General features: G+C 52.1%; 1 protein-coding gene across 4 annotated transcripts in view; it reads left to right on the forward strand.

Moving 5' to 3' along the window:
• The window catches only part of PKNOX2 (PBX/knotted 1 homeobox 2), a 233749-nt gene that overhangs the window by 127341 nt on the left and 93136 nt on the right, over positions 1-13272 (forward strand). The gene's annotated exons all lie outside the window — the stretch shown is intronic.

Below are 13272 nucleotides of genomic sequence, written 5' to 3' on the forward strand. Positions count from 1 at the left end.
TGAACACTGAACTTAGAATCAAAAGATCTGCATTTGAATCTAGGATCCAGCTCTTCATTTCTCTGAGCCTCTATTTCTTCATCTGTAAAACGGGGGAACAGTGCCTAACTGCCCTCCTCATGTAGGAGAGTCGTGAGGATGAAACAAGAAAATGTGGAAGGAACTGCTTTGTAAATGGTGGTGTGCTGTGTGCAGGCTAGAACCTCATCACTCTGATGACTCTGTCCCTGGATGGGTGCACCGGGTGGTGAGTTGTCCTGGATGAAACTGACGTTTCCTGGGGACGGTGCCTGAAGACCCTTGTGGGGGGAACTGGGAAGGGGAGCAGGGCAGGGTGGGGAGGCCGGAGGCAAAGGGAGAGATGTGGGAAAGGCTGTTTGGAGGTTGCAGACTCAAGCCCATTTTGGTTGGGACTGAAGCAGGCTGTTTTTGAGAGTCTTCAAAGCTGTTGGAGTTCACACTGAGTGTTGGGCTCTGTGGGGAGTCACCCTGCCGTGCCTCACCTCCAGAGAGCAGGCTGTGAGGTGAAGCAGGAGTGTTTCTCGGCACCTTCCAGCAAGACGCCTAGTGCAAAAACGTGTTGTGTGGGAGGCAGGGAAAGGCAGGGCCAGAAGGGGCCTCGGGTCTCAGATAATTCTGGTGCAGACACACCTGCATCCTTCCTGGCTACCCTCTCCATGTGCCACACACTGCGGGCCCTCTGAACACGAAGAGGACACAGCCACCATCTCTGACTTCAGAGGACGCCTTGGGAAGTGCCGGTACTTAGCCCACGTGTGTGCTCGGAGTCACAGGAGCGCAGAGGTGGAAGCCACTGTCTGCCAGAGAGGAATATTGCTGAAAGCCTCCAGGGGCAGAGACCCCAGAGGTGAATCTTCAGGAATGTGTGGTCGTCCAGTTAGACGAGGCAGGAAGGGCGAGCCAGGAGGAGAGCACAGCAGATGCAAAAGACCAGGGACCTGAGAAAGCATCTTGAGCTCCCGGAACACCTGTTACCGTGTGCCTGGAGCGCGGGGTGAGGTGAGGGAGGGAAGAGGACGCAGTGGCGGGGCAGGGTGGGCATAGACAGTGCGGTCAGGAAGCAGAGGGTATTTAAAGTACCTTTAGGAAGAAATATCAGCATGTGATGGAAAGTAGGATGTGAGAGAAGGGGGAGGAAGGAAAAGAGAAGGTGAGGGCGTCTCCAGGTTTCCTTCTTGGGTGCCTGCAATGATGATGCTGCTGTTCATCCGAAACAAGGAAAAACGTGGGGAACCAAACGGGGAGAGTGGGCAGCATGGAGATAATGGGGTCATCGCTGGGCGGGGCTGAGTGCGGGGCGGGGCTGCCGTGGGGAATCTAGGCAACTCTGCCTCCTTCAGTTTCCCATCTAAGTCCTCCTGCCCCAAGTAGAATGTACTTTGTCTCTCAGTTGTATTACAGTCCCTTGAGGGCAGAGACTGGCTCTTACTCACCTTGGTACCCTGAAGGCAACCCTGGCGTCCTCATAGCCTCCATGGTCACATACCAGTCCTTCACCTTCTCTGCCTGAGTTGCTTCATGCACCTGACAGTACCTCGAAGCCACACAGAAAAGCGGACACACGCGGTGTGAGTCCTGGCCGCACCCCGACCAGCCGCGTGTGTGGAGCATGCTGCCTGACCCTCTAGTCTGTGCTGTCTAGTTTTGTAGCCACCAGACACGTGTCTATTAAAATTTAAATTAAATTAAATTAAAAATTCAGTTACTCAGTCACACCAGCCACAGTTCAAGCGCTTGCCAGCCACGTGGTGTCTACAGTACTGGATGGTGCAGACCGAGAACATCTCATTGCAGAGAATCCTGCTGGACAGTGTACACGGGCACCTACCTCACAGGGTCGGTGAAGGTCAGCGAGATCACGTGTGTGGAGCTGGGCACGAAGGCCAGCACACAGGAACCTTCAGTAAACATCAGCTGTTATTATTCAGAATGAGCTGGGGGCAGAGCTGAGGGCTAAGAGGGCTGTCATCTCCTGTCCTTGGGGAGAATAAATGGATTCATGGGGAGAGTTGAAGGGGCCTCAGTGTGCACTGAGAATTTGGGGTTAATGTGAGCAGCAGATCTTTGGGAACCTCCAGAGAGAGGCATTTTGGGGACTTCAGTGACACTAAGATGATCTGGAAGAATAGGGGTGGTGCCCCACTGTGACATCACTTACCTGTGGATCTGGGTTTGGATCTGGGTCTGGGTCCTGGACTGCAGCAGATGGGCTGGGACCTGGGGGTGAGGAGGGGATGGGGACCCCAGCTCAGAAGTCCATCTGTGTGGTAATAGCGGGAAAGGCACGGAGCTCGCGTCCAGATGGCCCGGTGATTTCTCTTCCTGAGTGCGTGCTGCGCCTCTGCACGCCCTTGCCCCTCTTTTGTGCCCTGCATGTCGGGGATGAATGAGCAGGATCCATCACCGACCTGGAGTCTCAGGAAGGGGAGAGGGGTTGTTGCGGGGGGCCCGGCGGGAGGGAGTGACGCTAGATACCAGCAGCTGGGATGAGGGAGGCAGTGCTGCTGGGGGGCACCCCTTCTCGGGGGCCATCAGAGAAAGCCTGCGTTCCATCCCTGAGCCTGGAACCAGCTGGCAGAGGTTTTCCAGTGAGGATGCCCCTTGGTTCCCCAGCCCAGCAGACAGCCCTAGCTGAGGAGCTTGGATGGACAGATGGACAAACCCTGGCCTATCCCTGATCAGCATTCTCCCTGAAGGGAAAAGCAGAATATTCACTTTGGCTGGGAAGAGGACTGGGAGAGGGAATCCTGGTGCAGTGGGAAAGCCCCGGCCACAGGGTTCTGTCCCAGGCACGCCCCTCTCACTGATCCTCCCCGTGGCCCCAGAGTCATGCCCCTCTGGTTATCGATCTGGTCAAGGGACTGGAAAGGTCATCTCGAAGTCCCGGCCAACCCTCTGTTCCACCAGCATGTGGAGGGTGGAAGGGAGAGGGTGAAGCGACGCGTTTTCCTTGGACTGAAATCTGCTCAGAGACCGGAGACTCTGTTGTCTCATCCCAGCAGCTCTCTGCAGCCTTCCCGTCCCACCTCCTCCCTCCTCTCCTCCCTGGTAGGATGGATTGAGGCAATGTGGAGAAATCCGAATAACTAATCAGAGTCCTCATTAACCCCCTGCCAGGATGCTCAAACATTCACTTTGCTGTTTGTGAAGCAGGAAAAAAAAAAAAACCCTCTCCCCACATTAAAATTGATGCGTTATTAATCCCTGCGCTCCCGACCTGGCGGCCGCTTACCCCGCCCTGCCTGGGGCCCAGCGGCTCCGGCTCCACCTCGGGCCACTTGCACTTTCTGTTATTTATTGGACCAGCGCAGAGAGGCCTCTCTTCACAGGGAGCGGGCTTGGCGCCAGCTCAGAGGCAGCTGCTTTGTTTTCTCCCTGGTGGGCTGGGCCCCACCCCAGGGTGCAGCTGCCAGGCTGCTACGGGCTGCCGGGGTGGGCGGGCGAGTAAACGGCGGGGTGGACGGGTCTTTCTCCAGACCCGCGGGGACCCAGTGAGCTGCTCTCTGCTTCAGACGAGCCAGTCCAGTGGTGGGCTGGGCTTTGAAGGCCTTAGCGTTTGTCTGGCCCAAAAGCCGATCCTTTCTGCACACCTGGGACCTCAGTGCCCCACACCCCAGCCTCGAAGTTGTTCTCTGGCTCTCTACCCGGGCAGGTAGCCCACGTTGCACACCCTCCGCGGAAGAACAGGAATCCACAAATAGGCATCACGTGTGGGACCTTGAACCAGGAGCTGGGGGAGGGGATACCCGAAGCCATTCGAGGCGCAGTTCCTGTCCTCAGGGAGATTGCACTGCAGTGGAGTCAACATGTCCACACACACAAAGAACCTTGCTGGAGGGAAGGAGAGAGGGAGAGAGGGAGGGGACCTGAGCAGTAGAAAGGACTCCTCTGGGTTCTCCAAGCCTAAGATGCTGTGAGAAGGAGTGTGGAGAAAACAAGAGCTGCTGTGAGGCCCTCATTCCGTCTGCTTGGTTCTGGCCCAGCCCTCTCTCATTGGCTGTCGATCTGCCCTGTTCGGGTCTGTCCACATCTCCTGCCTGTCTTGACCTATGACCTCACAGCCAGTGCCGAACTGTGTGTAAACTACATTTTGCAGCCCTCTGAATAACAGGTTCCTAAAGACAGCTTTGTAGGGAGAAGGAGGAAAGGAGAACGAGCCAAAAGTGGAGGATGAGAAGAAAGAAGCACTTCACCCCTCGCTCTTATTTCCCATCACTTTAATTTACTATGCTGAGCAGTGGTCAGAGATCACCTTCCTGATCTTTGACTCAGGTTGGGGAGGATGATCATTCCACCAGTACTGGTGGTGCTGCTGTGTGCCAGGGATTCAAGGTGAGCAAAACACACCTGGGTCCCTGCCCACGTGGAGCTCACAGCCTAGTGGAGAAAACAGGTATAACCCAAATCATCACAAATTAATATACAGTTATAAACCGAGTGAAGGGCTCAGACTGAATCATGAAGTGCGATGTGCAGAGGAGGCTTCCCTGCTCTGGGAGGTCAGAGTAGCTCCCCTGAGGAAGAGCTCCAGCTGAGATGCAAAAGTGAAGCAGACTGGTGGTTTCTAGTTTAAGGTGGTTGAGGAAAGAGCATCTTCCAGGAAGATGGGTGGCTTGTGCAAAGGCCCTCTGGTGGGAAAAAAACATGTCCTGTTTTTTCCAGGAACCAAAGGCCCGGGTGGCCAGAAGGCAAAGAGTCAACTAGATGAAGCAGGAGACATGGTCAGGGCCAGACCACACCTGACCTTCTAGGCCAGGGTGAGGATATTGGTCTTGATCTCAAGAGGAATAGGAGGCCAATAACTGTTTGAAACCAGGGAGAAGGGGAGGGGGTCGAATGGAATTTGCACATCAAAGAGGTCTCCCTAGCTGTTTAGTAGAGAACAGATGGCAGGTGTCTATTCGTTAAATGGGTCATCTTAGTCCCTTGCTGTTTGTTTCCTATCTCCCACTTTGTTGAGCTGAAGTCTGTAGAATGTGCTGGAGCTTTATGAAGGGAGACGTATATCTAAATTCTGACCATCCAGTATTCAGCCTCAGCTCAGAACCTGCAAAAATAAACTCTTACTCTTGAAGTGGCATGCCTCCTTTCCTAACTCACAGAGACTCAGGCAGCTGTGACCACGCTGACCCCTGCAAGGCCAGCAGTATGATGGATGTGGGGCCCTGTGTACAGACCCTGGCATCCCTGGGAGGTGTCAGGAGGGGAAGCAGCAGGGCCGATGGACTGGCAGAGCTGGGAGGAACAGGGAGCAGGGAAGCGGAGAGGTGGGACTTGCAGGGGTACAGGCACCAATCTGGCCTCTTGTGCTGGGCGTGCGGGCACAGTGACACGGACACAAGCGGGCAAGCCCCCTTGGCCACAAGCGCCTCCTCGCCATTTGGCTAATGGCTCCTCTGTTTTGGTTATTCCAGCTGCTGCTCCTACAGAAATAGCCTTTGTTTAGGACAGGGGCCCTTCCTTTCATTTCAGCAAACATTAATTGATCTTAGCCTATAGATAAGAATACTCTGAGCAGCAATGCCCCATAGGAGGCAGGATGAACTAAGTACCAAGTCTCCCCTCCCCTTCCTACGGGGTGGGCCTGCTGGTCACATCTCCTGGGGCAGCCCAGCAACTCTGCCTGCACAACTCCCAGTGGACAGGATGCCGGTGCCCTCACCATTTAATTACTGCATTGGACTCTTAGCTGCAGAGCTGGAAGGGAGAGCAGCTAGCCACCTGCCATCACTCATGTGTCCCCCAAGCCCCCTGGAGTGCGAGGATCGCCTTTCCCGTGAACATCCCTGTAGAACAACTGGAGATTTTCTCCCAGGCTGCGGGACGTCCATCTCCCCTGGAGTCCAAGAGAGGAAGGTGTTCAGGTTCTCCTGGTCCTGTCTTGCTTCAGGGTCCTGCCCTGGAGTAGGTCCTGCTCCCCTTTCTCCCTCCGTCCTGCACGTGCGGCCTCCTCTGTGCTCCATGCACAGCTGTCCCCACTGTGGGTGCCGCCCTTTCTCTCAAAGCTGCCACATCTGTACATTTTTACTGGTGTGGGGGCTTGGCCTGCCAGGCTCATTCACCCCAGGCATAAAATTTAAGGGGATGCCCAAAAGTTCAGCAATCAAGAGAAATAATATTTTAATGCAATATTTTTAAAAACCAAAATTAACGGCAAAAGTGCATGGTAAACAAAACATCAACGTTCTTAATGATGGCAGGCTCAGTATTACTGACTCTTTCTTCTGCGTTGAATTCTAAAGTGTCCAGGCAGGGCGTGGTTTTGGGTCCTGATTTCATCTCCATAACTGAAGTTCGGGTCACCCCCTTAAACTCTGTGGCCAAGGGAAATGCCACTGGTCCCAGCCCCCGAGGAGATGCCAGAGGGGGCCCTGGCTCTGTGGAGGGTGGAGAGCAGAACAAGTTGAACTTCACTTACGAGATAACGAAATAAGGTCTTCCAAGCCCTTCCACGTCCCTCCTCGTGTCCCACGGAAGGAGTTTCTCACTGTTTTCTCCCGCTCAGTCTGGCCTGCCTCCCTTTTACCTGTTCTCCCAACCAACACCTGCTTTCTTCTCCCTTCTGCTCTGAGTTTTATGCTCCTCCATCTTCGAGACGTCCTAGACTAGATTCACCAGGAAGTTGGCGGGGGAACTTTATAAATTCCTCATTCTCCAATCCTTTTTTTGCCTTTTCTCCTTTGCCCTTATTATCTGACACTGTATGTATTATTCACTATCTTGCTATTATCTGTCCACTGTTCCCCTCTCCACCCTGGCCAGAATGTAAACCCCATGAATGCTGAGATTTTTATCTTTTTTGTTAACAATTGTGAACAGTTCCTGGCACACAGCAGACACTCAATAAACACCAGCCAAATGAGTAGGTAACAATTGAGTTCCCTTTGCTTTCATCTTTCCCCTCCCAGAGCAGGCCTGGCCTCCCCTTTAACAGCTAAAAGACACTGAATCTTTTTCCTAAATGACAGAACATCTGCTCTGGGACTCCACCCTCGGCCATGCAAACAGGTAGCAGAAGCTTTGAAATCACAGTTGTTACTTAACAAGTCCAACCTAGGCAATAGAAACAAATTTTTCCCAGGGCAGACTTCAGGGTTTTCAAAGTATGTTGTGTATTTTTTTCCCTTTTAATAGGGATTGATGTTCAAGGGAAGATTTGAATTTCATGTAATTTGAATCAATACCTTGGCCAAGATGCTTTAAGACCCCGTTTTGATTATTCTGTCTGTAAAATGGGTATGCTGGTTCCAGTACTAGTAACTCCACAAAGTCACTGTCAAACTCAGGCAAAATGCTAATGGCTTTGGCTGGATGTGCTCTGTAATGTATAATCACCATGCATATACAGTTGTGTGAAGTCTCATTAGAACTTGGCCAAGGTCTCCTGATGAGACCATGGCAGAAGTGACCATCCAGTTCTAACCTTCTTCCTTCACAGATGAGAAACTGAGGCTCTGGTGGTGATGGAGGTGCCCAGGGTCACATCCCCAGTGAATAGAGGAACGTTCTGGATAGAAGCCTGGTGTCCCGGCTCCCAGAGCTGTTCCTGGCCTCTTAGAGCTTCTCAGGTGCTGATTTCACAAGAACAGGGACTCTATTTGCAGCTCTCAGCCTAGGTGAAACTCACCATGGCTGGAAGGGGGCACATTCTTGGCTTTCAGTAACCCTTCACAAACTCACCCAGGGAGGGAGACGTTTTTAAACAAAATCCCAGTCCCATCCCTTCCATATCTGAGATTTATTTCTGAGAGGCATCTGAATGAGAATTTTACAGGCGTTTCATTCCCCAGCCTTGTTATGGTTCCTTTGCTATCCTCTACAAACTGATTTTGACTGAAACCTCTGTAAGGCACGCAGCAAGAATCCCGGAGTGGAGACCTGTGCCTGGGGTGCAAGTCATCTGGTCAGCAGCATCTCCAGGCTCAGTGGATCATTGCAGGAGGGGACAGAGCCCTGAGAAGGGCAAGGAGGCACAGAGAGATTAATTTCTTCAATGTCATGCTTCCTGTGTGTTCCTTAATAACTCAAATTTACACGTGTGGGGAAAATCATAATTTCCCATGGAAGACATGGAAGGGGGTCAGAGCCATCAGACTATTTTGCAAGTGGGTGTGTCCACAGGCTCTGAATTGGTCCCACCAGCAGTCTTTTGGCGTTTTATGGGGTGTGTGGCCATGATTGTGACCAAGAACTGGCATTTGTGCCTTTGTCAGTGGCAGTGTCTCTGATATTATTCCTGTGTGTGTGTGTGTGTGTGTGTGTGTGTGTGTGTGTGTGTGTGTGTGTGTGTGTGATCATCACTTCTCTCTTTGTGACCATGTGTAGATCAATGTGTGTTTCTTTTTAAAAAATTATTTCTCATTTCCTGCATAAATTACTCCATGTAAAAGGCCATCCGGAGCTCAGTTTCTAGCATCCTTTTTCAATAAAGCAATATTATCACAGCCCAGTCCCAAAACTGGTCCCAGGAGAGGCTTTTCCTAGATTCTTTGTCAAACGAAATGTCACTGACTCACCAAATGATGAGAGGAAGAATTCTTCTTGTTTATTTCCCAAGTGAGGCAGAGCAGAAGCAGTTCAGCCTCTTTGGATCCTCTCCCTGGCTGGGCGGGCAGGCGGGCAGGTGGGCAGAGGTGTGGAGGAGACCACCCTTGGACTCTGCCCTTTCACTTCACCCCCTTAACCAGCTTTGTGACTTTGGGCAAGTCATTTTTCTAACCTCAGTTCCCCCTTTTAAACATAGGACTAGTGACACCTCCTTTGGAGGGTTGCTGCAAAGATTAAATAATAAACTGGGTGACACAGTTCTTTGTAAGGGACATTAGCAGGTTGTGTGCCATACATTCTGCATATCCTCTGCTGAACATATACATTTATTTACTCCTTTATTCAACCAATATTTATTGAACACCTTATAGGTATACAGATTAGGCTCCAAACACATTCTGTTTAGGATTATGTAATCTAGTAGGGTAGGCGAATAGAAATCAGAATTTTGCAGGATAAGTGCTAAGAGAATGGTGCACAGGATGCTCTAGGCTGCTAGAACCGTCCTGTGGCAGCCACGTGCACGATGAGGAAGGCCGCGGGGAGACTGATTTGCAGGCTGTTGCTAAGCTGAGGTGTGGCAGAGGAGATGGAGGGGAGGAAAATGTGGCTCACTCTATGGGGGCAGAAAAGAATGATTCGTTTGTACCAAGATGCACTGACCTTCCCCTGCTTCTGGGTTGGGAACCCAGGGTCCATCAGCAGCCTGGTTGGTGAGGGAGCTGGGGCTCCGAGGCTGGACGGTCTGACCGCTGTGGGAGGAATGGCGGGGAACAGGAGGAGGACCGAGCCCAGCTGAGGGCAAAGGAGGGATGGAGACAGGAAGGGCTTTGCAGAGGTTTTCAAAAGGCTTCGGTTAGGCTGGTGGTTACCCTTAGAAACGTAATCCTACTGGGAAAGCCAAGGGACTTCACTAAATTTGGGGCTGGTCTTAGTTGAGTTAAAAGGGACATGTGCTTTCTACGATGGGTTCCCCATGACCCGTCTCTAATCTGTGTGTGGTCGAATTCTGCCCTGGTCTCTTGACTGCTCTTAGCATTCCTGCTCATCCATTCACTCCCTATTTAATAAGCACACGTGGAGCCTGATGCGAGGCCAGAGCTAGAAGCAGGAGCACTGTGCTCAGGAAGCTCAGGGCTCAAACGGGAGGGGCGCCCATGGGAACATGTAATGAAAATATGCTGAGATACCGCCTGGAGTTCACGGCTAAGAGCTTTGGACTTTATCGTGAGAGAAAACTTTACAGAGCTGGATCTCAAAGGATGAGTATGATTTTGCCAAACAAAAGGGAAACAAACTATAATTGCTATGATTGTCTTAACAACGACACTCACCATTTGTGGCTCAGTCTGTGTCGATGCTGAGTCCTTTACTATGTGCTGAGCACATCGTGTGTCTGATGTAATAAATGACATAAAACCCCAATAAACACCCCGTAAGTTAGGTATTACCGTTCCCATTTTCAGAAATAGGAACACCGAGAGGTCACACAGCCAGGAAGAGGGAGATGGAGGATGTGAATCCAGGCTGTCTGACTTCGGAGTTTTTTTCCAGACCACTGTACTATCTCCCACGTTCACTTCTTCATCTTAGTGTAGGAGGCACATGAAATAAACCACAGCGTGGTCCGAAGCTCTCAATTCAGAGACACATTGAAGTGGAGGGAATTGTAATGTCTTTGACAACAAGTGATAATCACTAACTAGGCAAAGTCTAGCTAAGCTGGTTGAGCACTGGTCTGATTGAGTGTTTTCTGGTGATGCTTCCTCTTCACGCAGCAAGAACGATCCTCTCGATGTTCCACACGGGCACAGCACCAGCCCGGGTACGCGTGGAAGGCATAAGAGAAACTGAAGACACCGATCTTGTCCTCAAACATTTATGATACCATTGAGGAGACTGAGACTAACAGGGAACACAGAAGATCACAAAGCAAAGTAAGATTAAGGGCCAATCGTAGGGCGCGGGACCCAGAGCTTGACTCCACTCAGCTGCAGAGGTTCAGAGAAAGGTAGGACTTAGGGGATGGGTAGGACCTGAGTAGTGGAGAGGAAAGGGGGCCTCCAGGGGGTGTGGGGACCTGAGCAAGGGGTCAGAGGGTGAGGGTTAGCTCTTCACCATCTGTAATACCATGACAGCCTGGTGCAGATGGAGAAAAGGCTCAGGTTTGAAAGACCAGGGGATTAGGTAAGAGAGGTAGGTTGAGTCTGATTACAAAGGACAAGAAAGGAGGCTAAGAAACTTGGATTTTGTCTTTATAGGTCCTGGCAAGTCATTACAGATTTTTGAGTTGGGGAGAAACAGTATAAGCCAGTCTGTAAACTATTTTAGCTTCCATGGAGGCGCTCTCCCTTCCTAGAGAATTGGAGTCTGGTCTCTTTGAGATCAGCCTCATGGCTCTGGTGAAATCTGAGGCTTTCTCGGGGACAACTGACTGCAACAGCTAATCACCAGCAGTCCGAGAAAAGGGCCCCCTGTCAGGTCCCGCCTCTTGTGTACAGACGGCAGCGGTGCAAATTGATGATGACGGTGATGGAACAGAATTCTAAGAAGTGGAGGGTTTTGTGCAACATCACACAGCAAATTTTTGGCAGAACTGGGACCAGCTATCTGCCTCCTTAGCTTGCTCACCCCACAGGGAAGTAGGAGGAGCTATACCCTTGGGGAAACACCCCAGGGACTTGGTAGGCAAACCACACCTCCATCACTGCACTTACGCAAGAAAAGGGCCTGGGAGGGTCTCCAGAGTGAGATCAATGAGGACAAAGACATTGATGTCGTTTGCTCCCGGGATAGATTGCAGGCTGGGGCAACACCCCCAAAGTGGACAGGGGACAGGCCTTTGGTTTGGGCTTCTGGCCAGAGATACCAGAGGCTCAGTCTTCACTGCTGTCCCATTCATCTGCAAAAAGTGTAAGTGCAGGTTGGCTAAACGAGCAAAGGTGTTCTCTGGGGAAGCTTGCTGGGCTGTCAGAGGTCAGGGCGTGCCCACAAAATGACCTGGGAGCGGCCTGATCAGAGCTAAAGAGCGGGAGCGGGGCCACTCCATTTCTTGGGGATCTTATGGGGATAGAAGGGACATTATCTTCAAGATGAAGAGCCTGCTTCCTCCTTTGTCCCTGAAACATCTGGGCCATCAGGTCACACAGGGCCCGTGTCTTCCCATCCATCTCTCTCTCTCTGTCTCTCGGTCCGCCTCCCTGTCTGTCAGGCTGCCTGTTAATTGGGCCCAGCCCAGCCTTGGGATCAGGGCAGCTGTGTCACAGGCGCCTGCCAGCCTCTGAGGGAGGCAGACTTTGTACAGGACGAAAGAGAGGGGCTGACACTCTCTCTGGCGCCCCCAAGGCCCGCCCTGGGGCAAGGCCAGTGTGAGCATGGGGGGAGGGCAGCTGCGACCTCATTGTCCCCCCACCCCCAGGGCTGCAGGCTCTTTCCTGTGTCTCAGTGCCTTCGGTCCTGTGAGTTGCCCTTGTGATGCTCAGAGGAACAGCTGGCAGAAAGGAGATTACCGGATGTACTTCTGCCTTGAAGCTTTCTCCAGGCTGTGGGGACTAGGCAGTTGTCAGTGTGGGAAAGGGGACATCTATGTCTAGTGTCGCCCTGCAGCAGTGCCCTGCGTGGGGCACGCTGGTGTCACTGGGGACCGTCCTTCCCTCTCAACTGTGTATTTGTTAGTCCCTGAGTGTGGCCAGGGTGGGCTTCTCTTCCCTAAACTGCTGTTGGTCCTCTCTGAGGGGCTCCACTCCTTACGGGGGCGGGGGGGGGCAGGGGTAAGACTAAAGCGAAAGACAGAAAAGCAGGCATAGCAGCAGGACGTGGGGAGGGAGCTCCAGTCCCTCGGTGACAGAAAGGACACAATTAGCAAGAGGGGCTGCAGGACACACCAGGCAGAGAGGGCTTCCTCCTTCAGCAACCCTGACCCAGACCCTGGCCCTGGCCCCAGCTCTGTGGGCTTTGGCAGAAGCGGAGGAGGGGAGGCCAGCAGCCAGAAGCAGCATCGTCCACACATGACCGGATACCGTTATGTCCTTACCATCTAGACAGTGAGCACCTCAAAGACAGGGAGAGCTTGCCTGTGTGTGTGTGTGTGTGTGTGTGTGTGTGTGTGTGTGTGTGTGTGTGTGTTTCATCGTTGCACGCCTAGGCCCTGGCACATGGTATGTTCTTAATACACAGAGTCTAAATTGAAGCAGTTTGCATCTTGGGGGTGGAGGGACTAGTAAAAAGCTACCCAAGAACAGAGCTCTCCTCTGCCAAAATAGGTCCCTGACCCCTGGGCAGAAGACGGGAGGCTGACATCAGTAGGGCCCCCCGGAATGGCCCATCCCCACATCGCCTCGGCCTTCTTCTTCGGGAAGCCCAACATTTACTTAGCACTTACTACTGCAGGCCCCCTCTCTGGATTGGTAAGAAATATAGGAGCAAAGAGAAGTGGGGGTGGGGAGGGGGGAGGGGGAAGAACAAAAGGTCTGGAGTCAGAAGATATGCCGCTTGTTGGCTGTTTTCTTAGGCAAACCCAGCGCTTGACTTTCCTAAGCCTTATTATCCACCTTGATAAAATGAGATCAGCTACCTGGCAGGGAAGAAGGCATCTCTCATAAACTCCATATATGATGTAAATCGGCGTGACCTTCCGCAAGTAATTTGTAAAAATTCTTTGAAATGAGTACACCTTTGGATTTGGCAACTCCACATCTAGAAACT

This window comes from Camelus bactrianus, chromosome 33 (genome assembly GCF_048773025.1).
Source record: "Camelus bactrianus isolate YW-2024 breed Bactrian camel chromosome 33, ASM4877302v1, whole genome shotgun sequence".
Classification (NCBI taxonomy): domain Eukaryota; kingdom Metazoa; phylum Chordata; class Mammalia; order Artiodactyla; family Camelidae; genus Camelus; species Camelus bactrianus.